The sequence below is a fragment of the Pinus tabuliformis genome, chromosome 2_2 (genome assembly GCF_031772625.1).
Source record: "Pinus tabuliformis cultivar Carrire ecotype Pingquan chromosome 2_2, CPIR1, whole genome shotgun sequence".
Classification (NCBI taxonomy): Eukaryota; Viridiplantae; Streptophyta; class Pinopsida; order Pinales; family Pinaceae; genus Pinus; species Pinus tabuliformis.
Window position 1 is genome coordinate 148903886 of NC_142300.1, and position 24258 is coordinate 148928143.

Genomic DNA, 24258 nt, shown 5'->3' on the forward strand with positions numbered 1-24258 from the left:
ATGCTAGAAAGTCACTTGATTACCGGTTAATGATGTGAACCGTTAACAAGCACGAGAGAAACCACCAATAATGAAAATGGCTCTCAAGGTACCAACAGCACAATCCACGAAATGTGAAATAAGGAACTGAAGTCAAACACCCTTGAAATCACCCGATCGAAAGATAATGATGAACTTGTCGTCAAGTGCAAAGAACTTGCCATTAAGGCATGCAAGCTCTAAGGTACTGGAAAGGAGTCTCTCAGCCAACTTCCCGAATAATGTGCTGAAGTCGACAAGAAGTGACCTTGTCAAAGGAGGGCCATGATGTATCCCACATCATTAACGCGAGACAAAGGGATGTAATAATTATGGATGATACAGAGGATCAGGAATGAGTGTAACTGCAGAAGGATAACTCTTGAACATATCGGTGACATGACTCCGAAGTGTGGCAGATTTTGGATCCATAGGATCGGAGGTCATGATGAGGTGGCAGAGATCAAATGGAAAGGACAAAATGAACGACCCATCCCAGGAAAATTAATGATGAAGTGTGGATATCCCAACCTGACACGAAGCAGAAAGTGTCATGTTCAAGAGTGAGCTACCGACACAACTGATATAATTTCTCATTTTCCCCCACCATTTCTGGTAGATACCCCTGTTATTTTTTATCGCAAGCTTGAAGGGGATAGCATGTGCTTGCACCGTAATTCCATCCTTCGGATGAGTCCGACCTAGTAAGATTAATGAGCCCTAGGAAGGAGAAGCTCATGTCCGTCATGGTGACGAATCCGATGTCGTTTAATTTTTTAACAAGTCCGACAAATGTGTAACTTGGTACCTTTTTCATATTTATAGAGTTTGAAAAAGATGTGGAAAAGGAAACTCCAAAAGTTCCCTTTCATACATTTGTGTCTCTCGAGACCGAAGAAAAGTAGAAAACTATACTTGAGAGAACCGCTTGCCCATGTCAGTCAAGGAGTACCTTTTTCGTAAATAGTTTATCCCAGCCCAAAAAAGAGGTAAACTTATACTGGGTAAATGATGTTTTGCAGCCTTTAACAAGTTCAAAACAACAAGAGCTCGGCAATATTTTCGTGTTGTAAGGGTCGAAAAAGAGCTGAAAGTAGACCCCCCCATTTTTATTCTCTTTAACAAGTCAAAAAGGGAAAAATACTCGGTGATCTTTTCATTTGAGTTTTTATGAGTCGATAAAAGAGCTTAAACACGACTTCAGCACCATCATTAGCAATCCATCACATGTCACTACACAAGAAGAAAACGCATTTTCCATTTTCTAAGGTAAAAATAGGCGAAATATGCTTTTAAAACCCTAAAATATCATGAAAAGTGAATAAAAGGGGAAAAGTAAATCATTTTTTACCGTTTACCTTTTTACCTTGTTTGGAGCAATTTTTACCCATTTGTGCCCTAAAAATTCAGGAGCAGATTGCAGCAGATCCAGGAGGCCGATTGATGAACCGTCAGTTGTAGGTAAGGGTTGAGACCCTAAGCTTCATTTCCAATGTCTGTTTTTCCTGTTTTTAACCATTTTTCAATGTTTTGAGGAGATTTTGGCAAAAAAAAATTACCCTTGGTTGGCATGAGATCCAGGCTCGGGATCGCGCTGATCGAGGGTTAAAAGCATAGGCACTTGCGCCGTCGATGATACTATTTTTAAACCAGCCGTGTTGGCACATGAAGAAGAAAAAAATTTCATTTTTGCCCAAATTCTTTGTTGCAAATCCGAAATTTCTTGGTCCAAGACTAATGTTGACTTGAATATTTAGTGTTTTTAGGCAAAATACAATGAAAAAATGGTTAGTTGGAAAGAACGTGAGCATGGGGCAATTGATGCACAAGCATTGGAATATCCAATTTGTTTAGATGCTTTGAGGAACTACAGGCTCTTCAAATTATTCCTCACACCGGGCCTTCGGGCTCAACCTGAGTTGTTACAATATTTGTCTTTGGGACGTTGGACAGGAAGTCTTTGTGATCTAGGACCAAGAGCTAGAGCTAGAGACTTCAGATATATACTTCATCACCGGACTGCCCCGAAGAGGGGAACTAGTCAGTCTGTATGGGTCTAGGCCCATTGGGGCAAGTGTGAACATGTTGCTTGCAGAACATTATCCATAAGCATTGAAATCAAAAAGCGGCAAGGCCGATATCATGAGTGTTAACGACCTTGTATTGAAAGCGCTGCTCTTGACCATAAAAAAGGTCATTGGGGCTCAGGCATTGCATGAATCCAACAAGTCTAAATTCCAGTGTGCCATAGACTGCACGATGCCCACTGTCTTCAATTGGGTGGAAGCCATGAAGGTGAACATGAAACGCCAGTTATCCAAAGCCGAGGCAGGGAACCTAAAACAGTTTGGATATGGTTTCATTTTGGTGACTTTCTTTTTGGAGCGGATCCCACTATTTCATTATCAGTTGGCAGAGGTAAACCCCCCATTGCCATGAGACACATGGATGGTCCGATGGAGTGAACTGATTCCCAAAACCAGCGGGGCCCAGCATATGTCATACAAGCCCACCTTCTTTTCATGGCTGAGGCATCAGCTGATTGTGGTAGAGGATTGGCCATATAGTGGTACTGACTTCCATGACGATCCTGACATGCCGATCCCAGAGGGAGAAGATTTTGATGATGGAGGTAAGGAAACAATTTTGTTTTTTTTTTAATATATGTATTTGTGACATTTCAATTTTGAAATTGCAGATGTAGGACCAGAGCGACCATTCGGTATGTCCTCGATCACTAAACGTGTTGCTCGACAGTTTGAGATCGCTCCTTATCACGAAGGAGTCGATAATGAGGAGGAGATTACATGAAACCTTGACAACTTGACCAAAGGCATCCCAAAGTATGCCCGGTGGGTGACATCCCACTCCAGTATCAGCGGCACACAGTGGGAGTGTCAGATCGGATCCGTCATTTACTGACTCGAGTAGTACAAACAATGACGTGCTATCATGAGCACCATGCTGAGTAGTCCATAGTTTTAGCATTTATAGTTTTGAAGCCTGCGAGCCACAGATGTACTGAACACATATATTATTTTTTGGATTTTGATGTAGGACACTCAAACATTATCGACATATATATAGATATATAGATATATATAGATGTTATATTTCCTGTTTACTATGATATAATGTTTTGTTTTTCACATGTTGCGTAAGTGTCTGTCTAACACATAATTAGCTAATGCATTGTTTAATGTGTTCATATGCCTAGGAATATGATGACATGTGATGTAATCAAAATTTCTTTCCAATAGACAAATACATTCTCAATATGTGAGGGTTTTTGACAGAATATTGGCCATTGAGCTTAAGAAAAACAAGCTGTGAATCAAGGTTGACAACCATTTCCCAAATGTCAAGAGCAATGGCTTCTGACAAGAGCACTATATTCATCAATGTTATTAGTTGTTTGACCCAAACAAAGACCTTGAAGATCAATCAACTCACCATTAGGAGCGTAGATATCCCATGTCGCGAAAGATAGATTATGGGTACTATAGCAAGCACCATCAGTGAAACTGGCGTAAGGAGTCACAGACATCTACAAAGCAGGTGAATACATAATAAGCAGGAAATCTGCTTGAAAAACACACCAAACCAAACTTTCACAAAAATGAATAACACACTTATGTACAAAAGTAGCCATGCAATATGACTTAGGCATAGTACTTTTTGAGATACATCCCATTGCGGGGCTTGTCCAAGGGGTTGTCCTCATAATAAATCAGCTCATAGGCCCCTTTTTGTAACACGCGTTTGACAATATAGGGCCCATGCCACATGGGTTCGAATTTACCTGCCCCCAGCTTATCATTAGCTTGGTCATACAGAAGGATCAAATCGCTCTCAGAAAAAGCACAAGGAGAAACTGACTGTTCAAAATGGGATTTAACCCGATTTTTCTATGCTTCAATGACTAAAGGAGCGAGACGGCGAGTTTCATCTAGTCGTTCCAAATACAAGAGACCCTCTTCTTCAGGCGAGGTTTCAGGGAGTAATTCAACAACCAATTTGAGTGAGGAAATTTCACAGTCAATCGGTAAAGTTGCTTCCAAACCATAAACGAGTTGGAAAGGTGTGAATCCAATTGCGTCTTTGGTTGAGGTTCAGTAATCCCATAAAGTTGAAAAAATCATGAGATGCCAATTGGATTTGTGCATCCCAGTGGTGCGCTAAAGCATCGCAACTAAAAATTTGTTTACAGCTTCAACTTGGTCGTTGGCCTGAGGGTAATACGGGGTTGAGCCATCGTAACGCAAGCACAATGTAGAAGTTAGCTCAGTCATCATGTAAGTGCGAAAATGGGAGCCATGGTCAGTGACAATGGATTGAGGCACTCCAAAACTAGAAATAACGTGATTGAATAGAAATTGTGTTGTCTTTTTAATGTCAATTGAATATGTAGGCATCGCATCGGCCCATTTGGTGAAGTAATCCACAACAACAATAATATAACCATGCCCCTCAGCCGAACGAGCGTTACATGTCATATAGTCAATGCCCCATTTGGAAAAGGAACCAACGTAGAAATGGGGTGAAGGAGAGCGGGTGGGCACGCATTTTCCATGGATAAATCTGGCACTTGTGGAATTTGTGAACAACAAGGATGCAATCCTTGAAGATGGAGGGCCAGAAGTAACCTGCACAGAGGATCTTTTGAGTGGCAGCATAGCCAGACAGATGACCGCCACATGCGCCAGAATGACAGTCATTTAAGATGCTTTTAGCCTCCTCGAGAGTTAAACATTAGCAAAGAATCGAATCAACACCAACGCGGTATAAAGTATCCCCAATGATGCGGTAAGGTTGGGATTGATGTTGAATGCATCGATGATCATCCTTGGTCAATGCAGACCGGAAGATGGATGTTTGGAGATACATCATGATATCACCGTAACAAGGGTCGAGAGTCATCTGGGAACTTCTCATCAGCACTAGAAGGAAGAGAAGTAGAGGGAAGAGAGCAAATCAACTCAGCGAATACAAGTGATTTCTTGGATTTGGAAATAGTGAACACCAAATCAAATTCCTGGAGGAAGACAATCCACTTGGAATACTTGCCCCCAAGTAACTAACGAGTCAGAATGTAAGTCATGGGGTTACACTCGGAAATCACAGTTGTAGTGCGGAGGAGAATATAATGCCGAAAGCGTTGAACAGCTTGAACGACAGCCAAATCCAACTTCTCAACATGAGCATAATGCATCTTAGGATCGAGGAGATTGCGGTTGAGGTAGTAAATAACATGTTCATGACCTTTGTCATCGTCTTGCACCAACACCATAACAATGGTGCTAGAGGCTGCAGCTAGATAGAGGAAATAATCGCGATGATAGTTCAAAGGGTGCAACAAAGGAGCATTAATGAGGACAACTTTTAAGTCATCGAAATATTTTTGGGCAGCCTCATCCCAAATGAATGGAGTCCCTTGCTTAAGCAACCGGGTGAACCTTGAAGATAGCTCAACATAGTTAGGCACAAAATGATGAAGGAAATTCGCCTTCCTTTGCAAACTCTGTAATTGATGCAACAAAGACAGAGGGGGTAGATTGACAATAGCCTCGACTTTAAGAGGATCAAGACGAATTCCATCTTTTGAAATAACCAAACCGAGGAGTTGTCCAGATTCAATGCAAAAGACACATTTATGCGGATTCAGCCGAATGTTACAATGTCTACAACGAAGAAATATTTGTCGAAGATGGTCAGGATGGTCATGGTAATTACGTGAATGAGCAGGAATATCATCCAAATAAGGTTGAATAATGATTTTAATGTCATGGAAAGCATATGACATCGCTCTTTGAAAAGTTTCCCTAACATTCTTAAGGCCAAAAGGGAGCTTTTTATATGCAAAAGTCCCCCACGGATAGATAAAGGCGGTCTTATCTTGATCGGTCGGCGCAATGTTTATCTGGTTATAACCAAAAAAACCATCCATAAAGGAGAAAATCTCACTCCTAGAACATTGATCAATGATCTGATCTATAAAAGGAGTGGGGTAATTATCCTTTGGATAGGCACAATTAAGGTCACGGAAATCAATACAGATCTGAATGGTGCCCTGCTTCATTGTTATCGGTATGATATTTGACACCCAATCTGTCAGAGGGATAGGATAAATAAATCTAGCTTTAAGAAGATTTTCAACTTCCCCTTTAATGGTGATCACGTTTCTAGAGTGCACTAGATGAAGTCGTTGTCGAACAAGGTTCGCATTAGGATAAGTCAAAATCTAGTGCACAACTATACCTGGGTCAATGCCCGGAATTTCTTCATACGACCATGCAAAAACATCTCAAAATTCTTGAAAAAGACGAGTAGAGAGTTTGATATCATCAAGAGAACAAGTCACCCCAATATGAACGTTTTCAACAATACCTGGTTTAACGGAAATGTCAATGGGCATCGTTTGGGTAATATTACCCATGTTTCCTTCCGACAAAACTTCATGAGTCATAATAGGCTTTTGAAGTGGTTGGGTCGGGAAACGAGAAGAGAACTTCTCAAGACAAGTAGACATGACTGTCGAGCCAGGCAACAATGAGGAACGATGATGAGTATCATTCCACAGTGCTTCCTCCAAAAACATAATTTCCGTGATACTTTCGTTAGAGGGAAAAGTCTCGGTTTAGGGATCAAGGGAATTTGAAGAACCAAGCCAAGGGGATTGAGAATACGTGTCAAGAGACGTACTCGAAGCAGTATGATCGGTAGGTACTGAAGCTGAAGCCGAAACAATCTCCACATAATTAATCTAGGCAGGGCTTAATGACATGAAATCACCCAATGTATCAAAAAGATCAAGAGAGGGAATGACCCAAGGATCAGACTTAACCGATATCATGTTGACTGAGGAAACATGCAGAGGTGGGAGAGGAAAAATACCCATCAAGGCTGGATTTTTAAAAATTCCAGCCCCCACACTCTCATAAGGAGCACCTATATGCTTCACGTATGGAACATTGCCATCTGAGGAAGAAGAAAAGAAAGGCAATTGGTCGACTGTAACAATTTTCACTTGAAGGGGAAATGGAGCACGCGGAATAGAGAAGAGGCCAAAACATGCATAACATGAATCCAACTCCGTCTGAGTAGAAGATTATAATTAAGATTTGCATCCACAATTTCTACTTCGACATGTATTGTCTTTCCTTCCAAGGTAATGGAAAGATTAGGAAGGACACCGAATGGTCAAGAATCACACCCATCAAAAGCTTCCAAAGTGTTAGGTGATTGGTTCAAGGTAGGAGAACCAATTTCCTTCCAACAAGAGACAAACATGATGCAGGTGGAAGCACCTTCATCAATGATGGTCCTGTGAATTGTCTTCTCATTAATAATGACATGAATGAGGAAGGCAATTTGATGAGGTAAGTGCGGGACATGGTTTTCCAGATCAAAATAAATGAGATTGGAATCAGATGGATCAATATATCCAATAGCTGACAAAAACGCTTTCCACTGAGAAGAACAGCTTTGAAGGACCTTGAGAGCAAACATAACTGATGACGCTTGAGCTAGAACCTCAACAATGTTATAATGTTGAGTGGCGCGAGCATTTGGATTATACGAGGAATTTCGCAGCACACCTCGAGAGGGTGGTTGGATAGCGGAATCAGGATTAGGACGCTCTATATGGAGAGGACCAGAGGTAGACGGGATAGAGGAGGAAGGGGCACCTTCTTTCTATTTCCTTGCTATTGGAGTAGGTGTTTGATAATCTTTCGATCTGGTAGCCACATTTATAGGCGTACTCATCATAAACACTTGGGAACCTGAGGAAGCGGAAGACTAAGGTTGGTCTACTGGGACGGAAAGGGCTCTTTCAAGAGAGCTGGGGTCCCTTTAAGAAAGCGATTAACTTGAGACCGTCGGGGACAATCTTTAGTATAGTGATCCTCCTCACAGATGAGGCATGGATACTTGGGCTTCCTTTGAGAAGCATCACCAGTAGACGACTTAGGAAGGACCTGTTTTGGAGCATCTGCTTTGGCCTTGCCTTTGCCCTTCTTTTTACCTTTAGATCATTTGTTCGCTGCGGTGGACTGGACAACTTGAACCTCAAAGGTTTTACCAGGACTAGGTGAATTTCAAGAGGGATCATTGGGACCAGTGTTTGAGACCGCCTTTTGCTTGGAAGAAGATTTTGCAGGGGTCTGAGAAACGAAACCAATCACTCCATAAATAGGTGGGGTAGCTGGAGACTTCGATGTTGTTAGATCGGATGTTGGTCTTGGAGCATCATGTAACATATCATATAACGTGCTAGATTGCAAGTAGACAAGGTCTAAATACTGGGCACGAGCGATGGCTTTCTCCTTAGTGACACAACCACCCATAGCTATGTCCCAACAATTTTGTTGACGAATGACTTGGTAAACCATTTTGTTAACAATTGATCAGCAATTTCAAAGTTGTTCAAGCGACGTCGACGCCTCCATTCATGGATGTGATTGGAGATATGGGTCGCAATGTCTTGCTTAAGGGATGTAAGCAGATGGGTGCTATTTTCATTACGAACTGGCAGCTGAAAATGTGTGAGGAAAGCCATAGCAAGAGTATAGTCACCAATTTGTGGTGTAGGTAAATCTCCTATGCGAACAGAGGTGATCCCTCTAGCCCAAGAGTGGGTCTAGCCGCAAACAAAACAACCTAATGAAAATTTCCTTAGATTAGAATCGAATAAGAGGTCGTACCTCTTAGAATGCTAATCCACTGGATGGTGACCTCGCTCCTTTGCTCTAGCTTCCTTTTGTTCTTCTCCTTCAAATACCTGAAACAAATACACAAGATACAATAGCAAATGTAATAGCATACAATCACAATTCAATCTACTTAAAAAGTCAAGGAATATTAAGCCATCAAATGTAATATGACACTCAATGTAGGAAATAAACCATTAGTTGTATTCATATAAAACTCAGAAAGAGATACAACCAAAGCCTTGACGTTGCACGTCTCCTCCGACGTATCTGGGTTCCAACACCACTGCTAGCATCTCATTGTAAGCCTCAACAACGGAAGTTTAAGACTTCTTCCATTTAGTTCTAAACCAAACCAAACACACTATTCTCCCTTCACAAACATAAACTAGAAGGCTAAAGCTATAGATATCTTGTTGGTTATTCAAGCTCCAAAAAAGACTAGTTCAACTTGGAAAAGGAGGAGTTTATATAGCTTTGATGGAGGGGAGATGGTTCCTCTTATGACGAGAGAGGGATTATCTCTTTGGTTTGTTCCATCTTAATAGGGGAAAGGAGCCCAAACAGACTCTCTCGACTCTATCCAACCCAACCATTTACCAGACTTCCATTCACGAAGCATCTAGACCTGGAATCTGCAACTCCATTTTTAAAAACTTGCCAAAAGAGGGTTGGCATGAGTGGTGAAGGGCTCACTTGCGCCGTTCAGCGCTAGGCCTAGTTTCAAACTCTGCAAATCGGTACGGGGAAGGAACTGAGCACTAGCGTCGGTCTTGAAAACTGGGATCGAAGGAAGATTCTTTGGAAATGATGCAAGAGGGAAATGTTCTGCACATGGAGAGGGATGTAAAGGCATGCTCTTCATGATCAGAAAGCATATAGAGTTCACTATAAAGGTCCTCCAAGATCGAGGAACGGGGATTACAGGGACAGTGACAAAATGTTGTGTAACAATGTTCTAAATGGTCTATGTTGTATCACTAAGTGTTCTAGTGTGTGATCATAGTCAAGTTCTATCATTGTTTACATCAATTTCACTAATCTCACACTTAGCCAGTTTCTCGGGCAACCTAGCCTCATCTAGCTTTCCGGAACTGCACACTTTGCTTCTGCAACCCTTAAGTTTTTTCCCTTGTCTGTTGGAACTAGGTAGTGTGCAGGAACTCTAGCCTCCCTTGGCATCCAAAACTGCGTAGTGGTTTCCTCTAGTGTCCTTCCCTTAGTCGAAACCCACTGTCTATAGAATTTGCGTAGTGTTGTCCCTCAGCTACCCAATCTATCTTGCAACCTGAAACTATGCGGACGTGTCCTCCTGGGACCCCATCCTGTAATGGTGCCTTGCATTCAGAAACTGCGCAGTATTGTCCCTCAATTTCCCAGTCTGTCTTGCATTCAGAAACTATGCAAAGGTGTCCTCCCAAGACCCCATCCGGCAGTAGTGTCTTGCATCTCAGTGTTGTCCTAATTGTCTAGTCTACCTTACATTCAGAAACTGCGAAGATGTGCCTCTAGGACCTCATCCTGACAGCAAGCACTATGTTGGGCGATTTAGTTGTCTGCTAATTCCCTATCATTTAATTTATCAATCTGGGGTATCGTAAACTTAGAAGCAAACCAAAATATATGGGACCTTAGATGAAACAGGTGTAGGAAGTTTGTTTAGAATGGAAATGCTTATTACAAATCTAAACTATCAGATCTATTTTATGAAAGCATAAAGAATGTTTGATTAATGGAATTATTTTACTTTAGAAGATAGAGAAGAGTCTCTTGTTCAAGAGTCCTGATTGTCCTTCTACAATCTTCCTATAATAACATTACCAAACACCTAAGAAAGCAAGAAAGAAAGCATGTAAATGAAAGCAAGTAAATATTGTTTTCAATTCAATTCTTAGCTTATGGAGAAGAGTCTCCTAACTTAGGAGGACTTGATTTCCCTTCTCACATAAAAACTATATACTGAAAGGGAATCAATATTCACATAAATGTAATCTAGGAAAGCATATGAGAAAGTAAATCTTATTTCAATTTAATCTAGCTCATGGAGAAGAGACTCCTAACTTAGGAGTTCCTGGTTGTCCTTCTCACATCAAAACTAGCTGCTGAAAGGAGATCAACCTTCACACAACAAAACATGGCCATAAAATGAATTCATATTGAAATTATCTACAAGTATTTACAACAAAGAAATAAGATGAACATCATAATTAAAATTAGTATATTCACAACATTACTTTACAACAAATTGTACTTATCTTAGTATGGGGATCCTTCCATTCCTCAATGAGCACACATGAACAACTATCACACCTTAAGAATCAAACAACACTCATAACTCATGATTTGGGAAAATGATATTATTCATGTTGAATGAACATAAATCTAATGCTAATGAATAACTGATAATTGTTTTCTCTCCCTCCTCTTTTCCTTTGGAGGATGCTCCTCTTATTTATACATGAATTAGGGATATCTACTCAATAAATGTAGATCCCTTAAATATCTACTAGACCCATACTTGTCTCAACTTATCCCTAAATACTAGATACAAATCCCATGACACATCAAAATCTCCATGATCTTTCTCCTTGGAATGTGGTCCACCTCTTGAGTTGAAATTCGAATTTGATCTTGGGAGGCCACATAAGGGTGCCTTGGAAACTTCCAAATGATCTATACATGTCATCGAACTCAAGCCACTTTTAGGTATAAGCAAATACATGTTATTTCTCTAACTTTTAATCATAAATTCACTCTAAATACATGAAATTAATAACTTTGGAAAATGAGAATATAAACTCAGATGGTAATGGAAATATAGGGTTATGTAATGATAATATGATGAAATGAGGTGACAAAATGAGGATAAAGGTGAAAATGGAGTGAAAATTGATGTTAATTTGGCGGCCCAACATACCCCCCAACTTAAGTTATTGCATGTCCTCATGCAATCTATTACATTGATCATGATTTGATCTTTTGAATTGTCTTGCTTTTACATGAACTTTGGTTGATATCGATTTTTTTATCTTCACATAATTTTCTTTTTGACAACTTTGTTCCTTTTTGCAAAGTCTTCTCTCTTAAAAACATTTGATTGCAACATATTATTTTGGTTGGTTCTTGTGTGACAACCAAAATTTGTTTAGTATTGGTTCTTGTGTAACAATACTTTCAATGTTTTTGTGTTGCATCAAAAGACTTTGAAAACATTTAATCAACCATTCTTTCTTTGATTATTATTTGCAAAACATATAACATTTGAATCATAATGCAATAGTAGTTGTTTGGAAAAAGTATGTTGGTTAGGATGATATGTGTAGAAAGGACATATATGACATATGGAAGGTGATAATGGAGTATGGGTGTGAAGGTGAACATGGTGAAACATTTTCCAAAAATTATAATTTTAGTATTAAAGGAATTGTATGATAAAAAGCTAGAAAAGAACACACCTTTACTTACCTGAGTGGACAAACTGTGTATATGTAGAAAAGTGTAGCTTCTGCTGTTGAATCATGGAATGAAGAATACAAGAATGTGATCTGTGTCTTGGTTGCATACATGATGGATGAAGTTGCGAATGTGGATCCTTTATTACTATTACTGAACCTGTTGAATCTTCTTTTGAATCATATAGTCTTCGTCTCGTCCCATAACGTGGCACAATTCTTTCCATGTGAATGAATGTGTCGATGTCGAACATGGAAAGAAGTCATTGGATTACTGACCATTGATGAATGTCGTTAACCAATACGAGGCAAACTCACCATTAATGTCAATGAGTGCCAAGGTACCCAAGTACATCTTGCGAAGTGCGAATGAATGAGCTGATGTCGAGCCACTTGCAAGATCCAACAAACAAGAGACATTAATGTATTCCCGTTGTTCATTGGCGAGAAGACTTGCCATTAGGGCATGCAAACCTCAAGGTACTAATAATGACTCTAGTCTTTATCCTAGATAAGGTGCTAAGGTCGATGGGTCAAGACTTGTTGAAAGGTGGGCCTTAAGGAATCCCACATCAGTCAACGCGAGTTCATACAAATGATTGGTAGGACTATAGATACAAGATGTTATGGTCAAACAGTTTTTATGGCAAGGAAAGCAAGGCAATGTAGAGAGATGGATGGTTTATTCATGAGGCAAAAAGATGAACTGAATGGTAGGCAAAAATGTATGCGACTCAGAAAAGTAGACATGTATGAAGTCATGATGGATAAGGCAATGAATCAATGGACTTTAACATGAATGACTGATGATGCTTTGAAGGAGAAGTGTGGGTAAACATATCATGATGCAAAAGATTTCTCTGTAGTGACAAATGTCACGACATTTGTAATTAACTCCTTCAAGCTTTCAATGATGAATGTGATTTCTCGAGATCACATCTGCATGAACTTGGATCATCGCACACCTGTAAAAGCTTAGTACAAATCCTGCATGAAAATTGTAAGAGCTTTTTGAAAGATATAAAATGCAAGAATGAGTATGAATGCTTAGCAACCAAAATAAAATGAAATGAATTTTTTACCTGTTGCCTTTGCGCGCTAGTTCCTAGCTCCAACAAGACAAGTTAGCATAAAATGTTTTCAGCTGTTATGAAATGTCCATTTGCAATTTTTTTGAATTTTTTGTTTTTTGTTTTTTTTAATGTTTTTTTTTTTTGGAGTTTTTTTGAATTTTTTTTTAATTATCTTGATTTTTTTTAATCTGTTTTTTATTTTTTTAATTGTTTTGATTTTAAAACTAATATTTATTTTGTATGGTTATTAAAAAACTAGAAATAAATAAAACATAATTAAATCAAATCTAAAAAAAAATGTTTTGCATTGTTTTTTATACTTTTTTTAATTATGGGAAATTTATTCCTGTGGGGTTTGCTTTATTTTGATCTGCAGGACGCTGACATTTTGTGGCTGCGAAATCCCTTGGAGAAGCTGGTGGAACATGCAGACATCCAGATGACATGTGACATATACAATGGCAACCCTTTTGATTTGAAGAACTCAGCCAGCACAGGGTTCATGTACGTGCGCTCCAATGAACGAACCATCAATTTCTACAGATACTGGTACCTGTCAAGGCGCTTTTTCCTGGGCCGGAAAGAGCAGGATGTCTTAAATATTCTGAAGCGCAGAAGGGGATTTGCTCGAAGGAGAATCAAATTTATTTTCCTGGACACCAAATACTTTGGGGATTTCTGCGAGCGGAGCCAAGACTTGAACGATGTTTACACCATGCACGCAAATTGTTGTAGAGGCCTGAAGGCGAAGCCTAGTTGATAACGTATTAATGCCACTTAATGCCACCGTATTTTTTCTAAATGCGACTTAACTCTTATAACGATGTCCTCCTGTCCTCACGGTTGCAATTGACATCTGGGCAGCTTCATTGGTGGAAGTTCTGGTACACATGGCAATTTTTGTCTTGTCTAGCTCTCATACTAGTCACAGCACCACAAATTTCATGGCCTTCGTCAGATTGTTCACTGATCATGGCCAACAGAGTGTTCAGCCATAGTTGTTCCAATCCAGCCTTGCTGCCTCGGTTGTTAGTGGCAGTCCACATTTCCGACACCATATGATATTTGAGTGCTGAAAGGAAAATAACAGGGAATGACGTAGCATATTTCAAAGCATTCAAGAGGCAAGATTTTCTCCAGTATCCTTGTATTGCCAAAGACACTGGAAAAAGCGGCAAACATAAGGAAAAGCAACGATGCAAGGAATCACAAATGAGTGATTTCCACATACACCATCTAGATCCAGTGCACCAATTGCAATCTGTCCATTCACCATTCTACAAACAGAGCGCTCCAAATCTGACAGCACCTTTGACATTGAAGTAAGCACATCAGCCAAAACGAAATCTGCAAAGGTGATTGGCTATAAAGGAAAAGTAAGTCGTCAAAGAGTCCTCAAGAAGAAATAACGAGATGACATGTAAAACACATCATAAGGAAATACCAGAATAAATCCAAGAACAGAGTAAAGTATCACTGGCTGACATTTTTCCAGATCACTTTCTCCATGAGAGTAAAAATATAAGAATGCTTTCATACTTGTTGGTACAACTATCATCATCCACGTAGCAAACTTCCATATTTCTCTCTGTGTTAGACGATTATGGTCAAGATCAAATTTTTTTGAATAGTTCACATATGATTGTGAAAATACCCATATGTTGACTCCCCAAAGCCATATCATCATAGCCACAAGGAAAAGTGGATTATAATACAAAAAAGCTTCAAGTAGAAATTCATAACACAGTTTTGCATCAATCCTCATGACGGAGTCCATGCCAATCTTTAAACAAATGAATCCTCATAAGAGGAACAGTGGAGCCTTTACTCGCCATAAAGGATCAGGAGATGCTACTGCAGACGATGCTTGCTTGGGCGAACTTCCAGCCTTCATCAGATCTGCTTCAGTGACAGCACGAAAGCTTTCATCTAAGATAACTGGTTCAGTTGAACCAAGTTCTGAAACTGCAGTTCTGCTACTAAAATGACGGAGATGCGGGCTATTCACCGGTGTTGACAAGGATGCTCCAAACATAAGTGGAGATTTTAGGTAACAAAGCTGAACCAGTCTTTTTTATATTTAATTAAATAAATATTTCTGTTTGTTTCTTACCCATGCGAGACTGAATTCCTACTGACATCAAGACATCCTACCTTGGGCCAGCTTCAGCTCCAGAAAATCTCGGAGATATCATGACCGATTTCCAGTTATTTTGGCTGGCGTTCTCCCGATCACAGCAGGATTGAGAATTCCGCCGCCGAATCGATCAAATGAACTCCTGCAAATTCATCCGCTCGGAGCTAGAGAAGCCTAGAAAAATGCCCCTCTATAGCGATCGGTTATAACAATAACGATAATAGTGGCTTTCCCTGTCGGTGGAAGTGTTTTTTTTTTGGAACATGATAATAGCGCACTATCTCATGATAATAGTCAGCAGTTAAATCGAATTTTCCCACAATTAGTAAAGAAATCAAGATCCGTTTGGCCAAGATCGCTGAGTTGTCTTGGAGATGACGGTGGATAAGCAGCATCGAATACCTCGTTTCATTCCATAAAATTGAGTTTCGCCTCCGCCAACATTTTGCTCCTCTTCTCTCTAGCTCTAAGAGTTGCTGCAGCAATACTGCTGCTCTGTTTGCTAACCCGTGTTTGCATGAACCAGGTGATCTGTTCGACAGATAGGTGCGAGAAGGGATTGCGAGGGAAAGGGTTTGTTATCTCTTCTTGTCGGCCATGATTGATCTGTTCTCATACTGCTGCCTATGAATTCACAGCTTGTAGTTGCCGGACGATGCACTTTTGCAATTCGAAGCTTGGACTGCTCGTGTATCATTCTCTTATTTTCTTGCAAAATAAATTTAGGGCCAGAAACGCCTCGTTAGTGTTTGCATAGTATCGACAAGAAAAATGGAAGGCGATGGTTTCGTTCGGCACACTGTCGACGACGTTTTTTAAAGATTTCAAAGCACGTCGAGCTGGCTTGATCAAAGCCCTCACTACGGATGTGGAGGAGTTTTATCAGCAATGTGATCCAGATAAGGACAATCTATGTCTTTATGGATTTCCAAATGAAACATGGGAAGTGCCTCCTCAACTTCCCGAGCCGGCTTTGGGAATAAACTTTGCAAGAGATTGAATGTAAGAAAAAGATTGGCTATCATTGGTTGTTGTTCACAGTGATTCCTGGCTCTGTATTATTATATATATATATATATATATATATATATATTTTAACTAAAAAAACAAAAATGTTTTATTTTTTATGGTAAAAAAACTACAAGAAAACGAATTTAATCCTATACTTAATTTTTTAATTTTATGTTGTTGTTGTTGTTGTTGTTTTTTTTTTTTTTTTTTTTAAATTAAAATCTCTAAAAAAAAATAATTTTTTTATTGTTTTGTATTATTAAGAAAAATGAATTTTTTTTTTTTAATTTGATTTATTTTCTAATGTTTTTTTTCTAACTAAAAAAAATTGATTTATTTTGTTTTTTTTTTTTTAATTAGTAAACCAATTTTTTTTTTTTAAACTCAAAAAAATAAAATAAATTATATTCCTAATTTGTTTATGTTACTACGAAAATAAATAAATAAAAATAAAAAGAAATTAAATTTATTCCTAAGAATTTTCATGTTAAAATCATTTTTTTTTTTTTTTTTAAATTGAATTTATTCTAATTTTTTTAATTTTTATATTGTTTTAAAATCATTTTTTAAGAATTTAAATTTTATTCTAATCCTAAAACAATATGGAAAATTTATTGATTGAGGATGAAATTTTTTTAGCAAATGGAGACAACTATATTGCAAACCCCGAAAACATTTATAAAAATTCTACTTTCTGATCCTCGAGATCGTGTGAAAACGCAGGAGGAGAGCATACTTATTCGAAACATAAAATATGATCCTACCTACTCTATGCTAATTGAAAATTACAAACTATTACGTGTAATTAAATTTCCAGTGTAACCATTCACGCAATAGTAGTAAAAATATATTCATTTTCAATTTCCCAAATTTAAAGTGAAAATATACAAGGATGATCAAATCTAGTTTTTGTGAGTATGATCTAATGAAATAAAAACAAAATCGATCTAACCTCGTACTTGTTTGAAACCATCGAAACCACTTGTTGATAAGGCTTTCATAGGCGTGATTTCCACTCTGATTCAGATCATGCTGCAACTTCTCTTCGTCCTCCTCATTCTCCTGTTCAAATAATTGTTCATCATTAGATATACAGGATGATTCTTCAAATGTTAATTCATCGTTTTCTTCTAGAGGTTAAGCTTTTGGCTGCTGTCAAGATCTCTTCTTTGCAAGAAGAGGAGATCCTGACACTTGCTAGGATCTGAGCGAGTTGTTCCACTTATACTCATCGTTTTTATTGTGTTTTTGTTTTTTTTTTTAGTGAATGGGCATTTCTTTATTTGTGTTCTATTTCTATGTTTTCTATATGAGAATAAACTTAAGTGAAAATTCCTAAATGCAACTAACCCTAAATGATCCTAAATACAAATTCTTCCTAAACAATCTTCTTAACTAGCTTACATCTAAGTTTGCTTCCCCGGAAACGGCGCCAAAATGTTGGGCGATTTAGTTGTCTACTAAATCCCTGTCATTTAATTTATCAATCTGGGGTATCGTAAACTTAGAAGCAAACCAAAATATATGGGACCTTAGATGAAACGGGTGTAGGAAGTTTGTTTAGAATGGAAATGCTTATTACAAATCTAAACTATCAGATCTATTTTATGAAAGCATAAAGAATGTTTGATTAATGGAATTATTTTACTTTAGAAGATAGAGAAGAGTCTCTTGTTCAAGAGTCCTGATTGTCCTTCTACAATCTTCCTATAATAACATTACCAAACACCTAAGAAAGCATGTAAATGAAAGCAAATAAATATTGTTTTCAATTTAATTCTTAGCTTATGGAGAAGAGTCTCCTAACTTAGGAGGACTTGATTTCCCTTCTCACATAAAAACTATATACTGAAAGGGAATCAATATTCACATAAATGTAATCTAGGAAAGCATATGAGAAAGTAAATCTTATTTCAATTTAATCTAGCTCATGGAGAAGAGACTCCTAACTTAGGAGTTCCTGGTTGTCCTTCTCACATCAAAACTAGCTACTGAAAGGAGATCAACCTTCACACAACAAAACATGGCCATAAAATGAATTCATATTGAAATTATCTACAAGTATTTACAACAAAGAAATAAGATGAACATCATAATTAAAATTAGTATATTCACAACATTACTTTACAACAAATTGTACTTATCTTAGTATGGGGATCCTTCCATTCCTCAATGAGCACACATGAACAACTATCACACCTTAAGAATCAAACAACACTCATAACTCATGATTTGGGAAAATGATATTATTCATGTTGAATGAACATAAATCTAATGCTAATGAATAACTGATAATTGTTTTCTCTCCCTCCTCTTTTCCTTTGGAGGATGCTCCTCTTATTTATACATGAATTAGGGATATCTACTCAATAAATGTAGATCCCTTAAATATCTACTAGACCCATACTTGCCTCAACTTATCCCTAAATACTAGATACAAATCCCATGACACATCAAAATCTCCATGATCTTTCTCCTTGGAATGTGGTCCACCTCTTGAGTTGAAATTCGAATTTGATCTTGGGAGGCCACATAAGGGTGCCTTGGAAACTTCCAAATGATCTACACATGTCATCAAACTCAATCCACTTTTAGGTATAAGCAAATACATGTTATTTCTCTAACTTTTAATCATAAATTCACTCTAAATACATGAAATTAATAACTTTGGAAAATGAGAATATAAACTCATATGGTAATGGAAATATAGGGTTATGTAATGATAATATGATGAAATGAGGTGACAAAATGAGGATAAAGGTGAAAATGGAGTGAAAATTGATGTTAATTTGGCGGCCCAACACACTACCCGCTGAAACTGCGCAGATCTATCTCTCAATGAGCACAAGGAAAGATGACATGTTAGGTGACTCTCAAGGAGTTGAGGAGAAAGACTAAGGAACCGAGTTATGATAAAAGATCGGGACAACATGCAAACTCTATCGGATGCATAATCATTTGGAGGGTAAGTATGGTAAGTAAAGTACATCCTTTTGAAGTACATATCTTAGTGTAGATTGAAGTATTGTTGATCATTGCCATATCATTCTGTCTTCAATGACATGCATGTTTGCAAACATTGAAAGTCATTCCATGTGTTTCCTCTACATGTCTTTCCCCCTTTCACCTGTTGGACCTACTGTCATCTTTGGCATATTGATCATTGTGCCATGCTTGCGATCTTGTTCTAAGGTTTGTCTTTGTGTGTTTGGGTTTTCTTATCTATTTAAACACTCGTCGCACTCACACACAATGTTGTAAGCATTGTCGTTCTAGTGTCGTCACGGTTGTCCAAAGGTCTATACCAAGTGTCGCACTTGTCACTTTCACCATTAGACAATCCCACAGAGGGTCGCGCTTTGCTATGTTATCCCGGTGGTTAGTGTTGTCGTGTTGTCAAAGTATGCTAAGTGTGTGACTACAATGTCAAGTCACCGCTGTAGGTTTTAACCCCGTACAGAAATTACCTGCATACGAATTCTAAAACACAAAAATAAATAATGCAAGAGCATAACACATAAAACACATATACATAGAGATTTTCCCCTGGATGCCAAAACCGGGACTACCAGCTTGATTTTTCATTATGTTCCTTTCGATGTTACAATACATATTTATACATGACGAAGCATCCAAAACCATGGACCGAAAACCATCGCGTCCAAATCCATGGAGCGAAAACCATCACATCCAAAACAATGTGCAAAAAATCATGCACAAAACCATAGGTAGGTCCACCCAACCTAATATACGGTCCAAAAACAAAATTTGGGGGTTACCTGCACCCCTCAAACCCCCTGTGACCCCCCCTGCTACACAATCGGCGCAACTAAGGGGGGGCTCCGCCCCCCCTCTAACCCCCTGGTTAACTATGTGGGCTAGTCGTGGAAAGAATATAACACAACCTAACATTCTCCCACTTGTTGTTTTCTTTCCACAGGGGGGCACAAGAGAGCTTAGTCATTTATCCAGCCTTGAAACGCCCATTGTTTCTCTACACCAAGAGAAATTCTCAGAGCTCATAGATTTTGTCAATTCATTTGCAGTATTCTTCAAGGTGTCCACCTTTACCAGCAACACCTTTTTGTCTTCTATCATATCCCTCACAAAGTGATACTGAACATCAATGTGATTTGTCTTTGAATGATATGCAGGGTTCTTTACCAAGAAAATTGCACTTTGGCTGTCACAGTTTATCCTTATAGCTCCCTATACTAACCCCATACTTGAACACAATCTCTGCAACCAAAATGCTTCCTTTCTTGCATGAGTGGTTTCCATGTATTCTGCCTCTGTAGTTGATAGTGCCACTACAGATTGTTTCTTATTCATCCAACTGACTGCACCTCCAAATAGGTTAAACACATACCTACTTGTAGATATTCTCTCATCCAGATATCTAGCCCAGTCTACATCAACAAAGCCATGAATATCCAACACTCTGTCCAATCCTGGTCTTCTTTGGTAGCACAAACCATAATCACTAGTGCCACGCAAATACCTGAAAACCCGCTTCATTGTTGTCTAGTGCTCCTTCCCTGGTTTTGACATAAACTTGCTCAATACTCCCACTGCATGTGCAATGTTTGGCCTAGTATAGACCATTGCATACATTAGGCTACCGACTGCACTTGCATATGGAACACGAGACATGTCATCTTCCTCTTCTTGTGTCTTGGGACACTGTTCAGCAGATAACCTCACACCTACAGGAATAAGAACCTTCGCCAGTTTACTATCCTACGTATTAAACCTCTGTAGTATTGTCTCGACATACTTCCTCTGGTTTAACCAGAGCTTCCTCTTTTCCCCGTCTCTTTTGATTTCCATGCCCAAAATATAGTTTGCAGCACCAAGATTTTTCATGTCCAATTTGGAGGACAATTGGGTCTTCAAATCTTGGATAATTTCTTTGTCATTTCCAACCAACAACATGTCATCCACATACAAGACCAGATAAATAACACGGTCACCAATTAATTTAAAATACACACAGTGATATGCTTTGCTTCTGGTGAAGCCAAGTCCCCATATAAATGTATCAAATTTTTTATACCAAATCCTTGGTGACTATTTTAACCCATACAAAGACTTCTTTAACTTGCATACCATTTCTTTCTTACCCTTCACCGCAAAACCTTCAGGTTGCTTCATGTAGATATCCTCTTCCAGATCCCCGTGAAGAAATGTTGTCTTCACATCCATCTGTTCTACCTCAAAATCAAAAGTAGTAGCAACATATAAAAGTAATCTAATAGAATCTACCTTGGAAACAGGAGAAAAAATATCACCAAAATCAATTCCCGGCACTTGGGAATAACCTTTTGCTACCAACCGAGCTTTGTATTTCTCCACCTTTCCTTATGCATTTGTCTTCTTCTTCAACACCCATTTTCTGCCAATGGGTTTCCTTCCAGCCAACAACTCCACCAGATCCCAAGCCTCATTTTTGTGCAAAGATGCCATTTCATCAACCATGGCCTCTTTCTAGAGTTTTCCGTCCTCTGAATCTATTGCTTCCTTCATAGTTCTAGGATCATCATCAGTAATAGATAAAGAAAAATTTGAACAAAAAGCAGATAGACTATACCTTTCTGGCTGCCTTCTTTCTCGAACTGATCTTCTCACACCCGGAGTTTGTGGCTCTTCATCTTCTGATTCCTCCTCTGTTGTAGAGTTTGATTCTTCCTCCTTTAGCTCAAACTCTATCTTCTTAGGTTCCTTTGATGAGACTTCATATTTAATAACAACTTTCACCTCTCTGAACAGCACATCTCAGCTATACACAACCTTCCTTGTTACTGGGTTCCAAAGCTTATAACCCTTTAAACCATCCTTATACCCAATAAAGATGCACTTTTCAGATTTACTATCCAACTTGGTTCTTTTCTCCTTTGGAACATGTACATATGCATCACATCTAAATACCCTCAGATGTGAAAGAGAGGGTTTCTTACCAGTCCATACCTCTTGTGGAGTCTTATCCTCCAACGCTGATGAAGGTGATATGTTGACCAGGTAACACGATGTCTCCACCACCTCTGCCCATAATTCTTGTCCTAACTCGGTACCACTGAGCATGCTTCTTGCCCTTTCCATCAACGTCTTGTTCATTCTTTTTGCAACTCCATTTTGGTCAGGTGTATATGGAGTAGTCTTCTGCTGTGCTATACCACACTTCTCAGAGAATTCTTCAAATTCCTTACTACAAAACTCTCCACCGTTATCTGTCCTCAACACCTTTATCTTCTTCTCTGTCTGGTTTTCCACCAGAGCCTTAAATTCTTTAAACCTGTCAAAAACTTCAGGTTTCTTCTTAAGGAAATATATCCATGTATTCCTTGAGAAGTCATCTATAAATGATACATAGTACACAGACTTACCCAGTGATGGAACCTTCACAGATCCAAACACATCACTATGCACAAGCTCTAATATCTGTTTCGCTCTCTTACCACCAGAGGGGAAACTCACCCGATTCTGCTTCCCATATACAAAATTTTCACAGAAATCAAAATCAAAAGAGCTATTACTCATACCTTTACCATGAAGTATTCGAAGGCCCTGCTCTCCAATAAGTCCAAGCCTTTGATGCCACAGCATGGTCTTCTCTCCAGAGACCACTAGATTTTCTGCTCCACTTTCAGGAACCACATAACTGTTGCACCCATCAACAACAGTGCTGACTTACAACTTGTACAGAGTTCCAATCCGAACTCCCTGCATCAATACCAGTGCTTCCCGAACCATCTTGCAGGTATCCTTCTCGAACACTGTTTTTACACCTGCATCATCCAGCTTGCTTGGAAATCAGATTTCTGGCCAACGCAAGAATATACAGAACACCTGGAAGTGTTCTAACCCTTCCACGTTGCAACTTCAAATTTACTTTTCCGCGACCAACGATTTTAGCCTTCCTATCATCCCCCAAGAAGACATCACCACCATCATATTTCTCATACTCGCAGAACCACTCTATATGGGGAGTGAAGTGAAAGGATGCACTTGATTCAATCAACCATGCCTCATGATCTACATGTGTACTTGAAGAAGCCAAGTACACATCCCCACCTTCATCTGAGGTGGTTTTTGCCTCTGCAGAAGGAGCATCATCAGATCCATTTCCTTTGTCAGGAGCTTTAGATTTACAGTCCCTTTTGTAGTGCCCTTCCTTTCCGCATTCTAGTACACCACCTTTATAGGTTTTCCTAGACATTTAGATCTACCTCTAGATTTAGATCTCCCACTCGATGACTTATTTTTGTTTCTGTTCTGGGACTGTCCTCGTACAAACAAGGCATCACCATTCTGGCTCTCCATATTTTTCCGTCTCATCTCCTTCATCGGCAAGGATGAGACTATTTCATCAGACTGCAAGGCAGTTGCATTGCTACCTATTGCAATAACCAGACTATCCCACGAATCTGGTAGAGAACACAACAAACTAATGCACTTATCTTCATCTAAAATTTTAATATCAACAGATAATAACTGAGTTACCACAATATTAAATGCGTTCAGATGTTCTGTCACCGAGTCTCCATCTTTCATCCTCAGGTTATACAGCTTTTTTCGTAGGAATAGTTTATTCACCAGGGACTTAGATTGGTATAAAGTCCCTAACTTGTCCCATAAAGCCTTTGTTGTAGCTTCCCCTATTACATTCAGTAATACTGAATCCGAGACACGCAATTGTATTGTGCTCTTAACCTTCCGATCCAACTTCTTCCATTCTTCATCAGACACTCCCATTGGTTTAGTACCCGGATCTACCGCGATCCATTGATCTTTATCCACCAATAGATCCTCCATCTTGAGTTTCCATAACTCTAAACTCTGACCATTAAATTTCTCGA

At 38.9% G+C, this 24258-nt stretch overlaps 2 pseudogenes; one reads left to right on the forward strand and one right to left on the reverse strand.

Moving 5' to 3' along the window:
• The first annotated feature begins 13585 nt into the window (after window positions 1–13585).
• LOC149191866 (uncharacterized protein At4g15970 pseudogene) lies at window positions 13586–14014 on the forward strand (annotated as a pseudogene).
• Window positions 14015–14120: 106 nt separating this feature from the next.
• On the reverse strand, window positions 14121–15573 carry LOC149191867 (uncharacterized; annotated as a pseudogene).
• Window positions 15574–24258: the final 8685 nt, after the last annotated feature.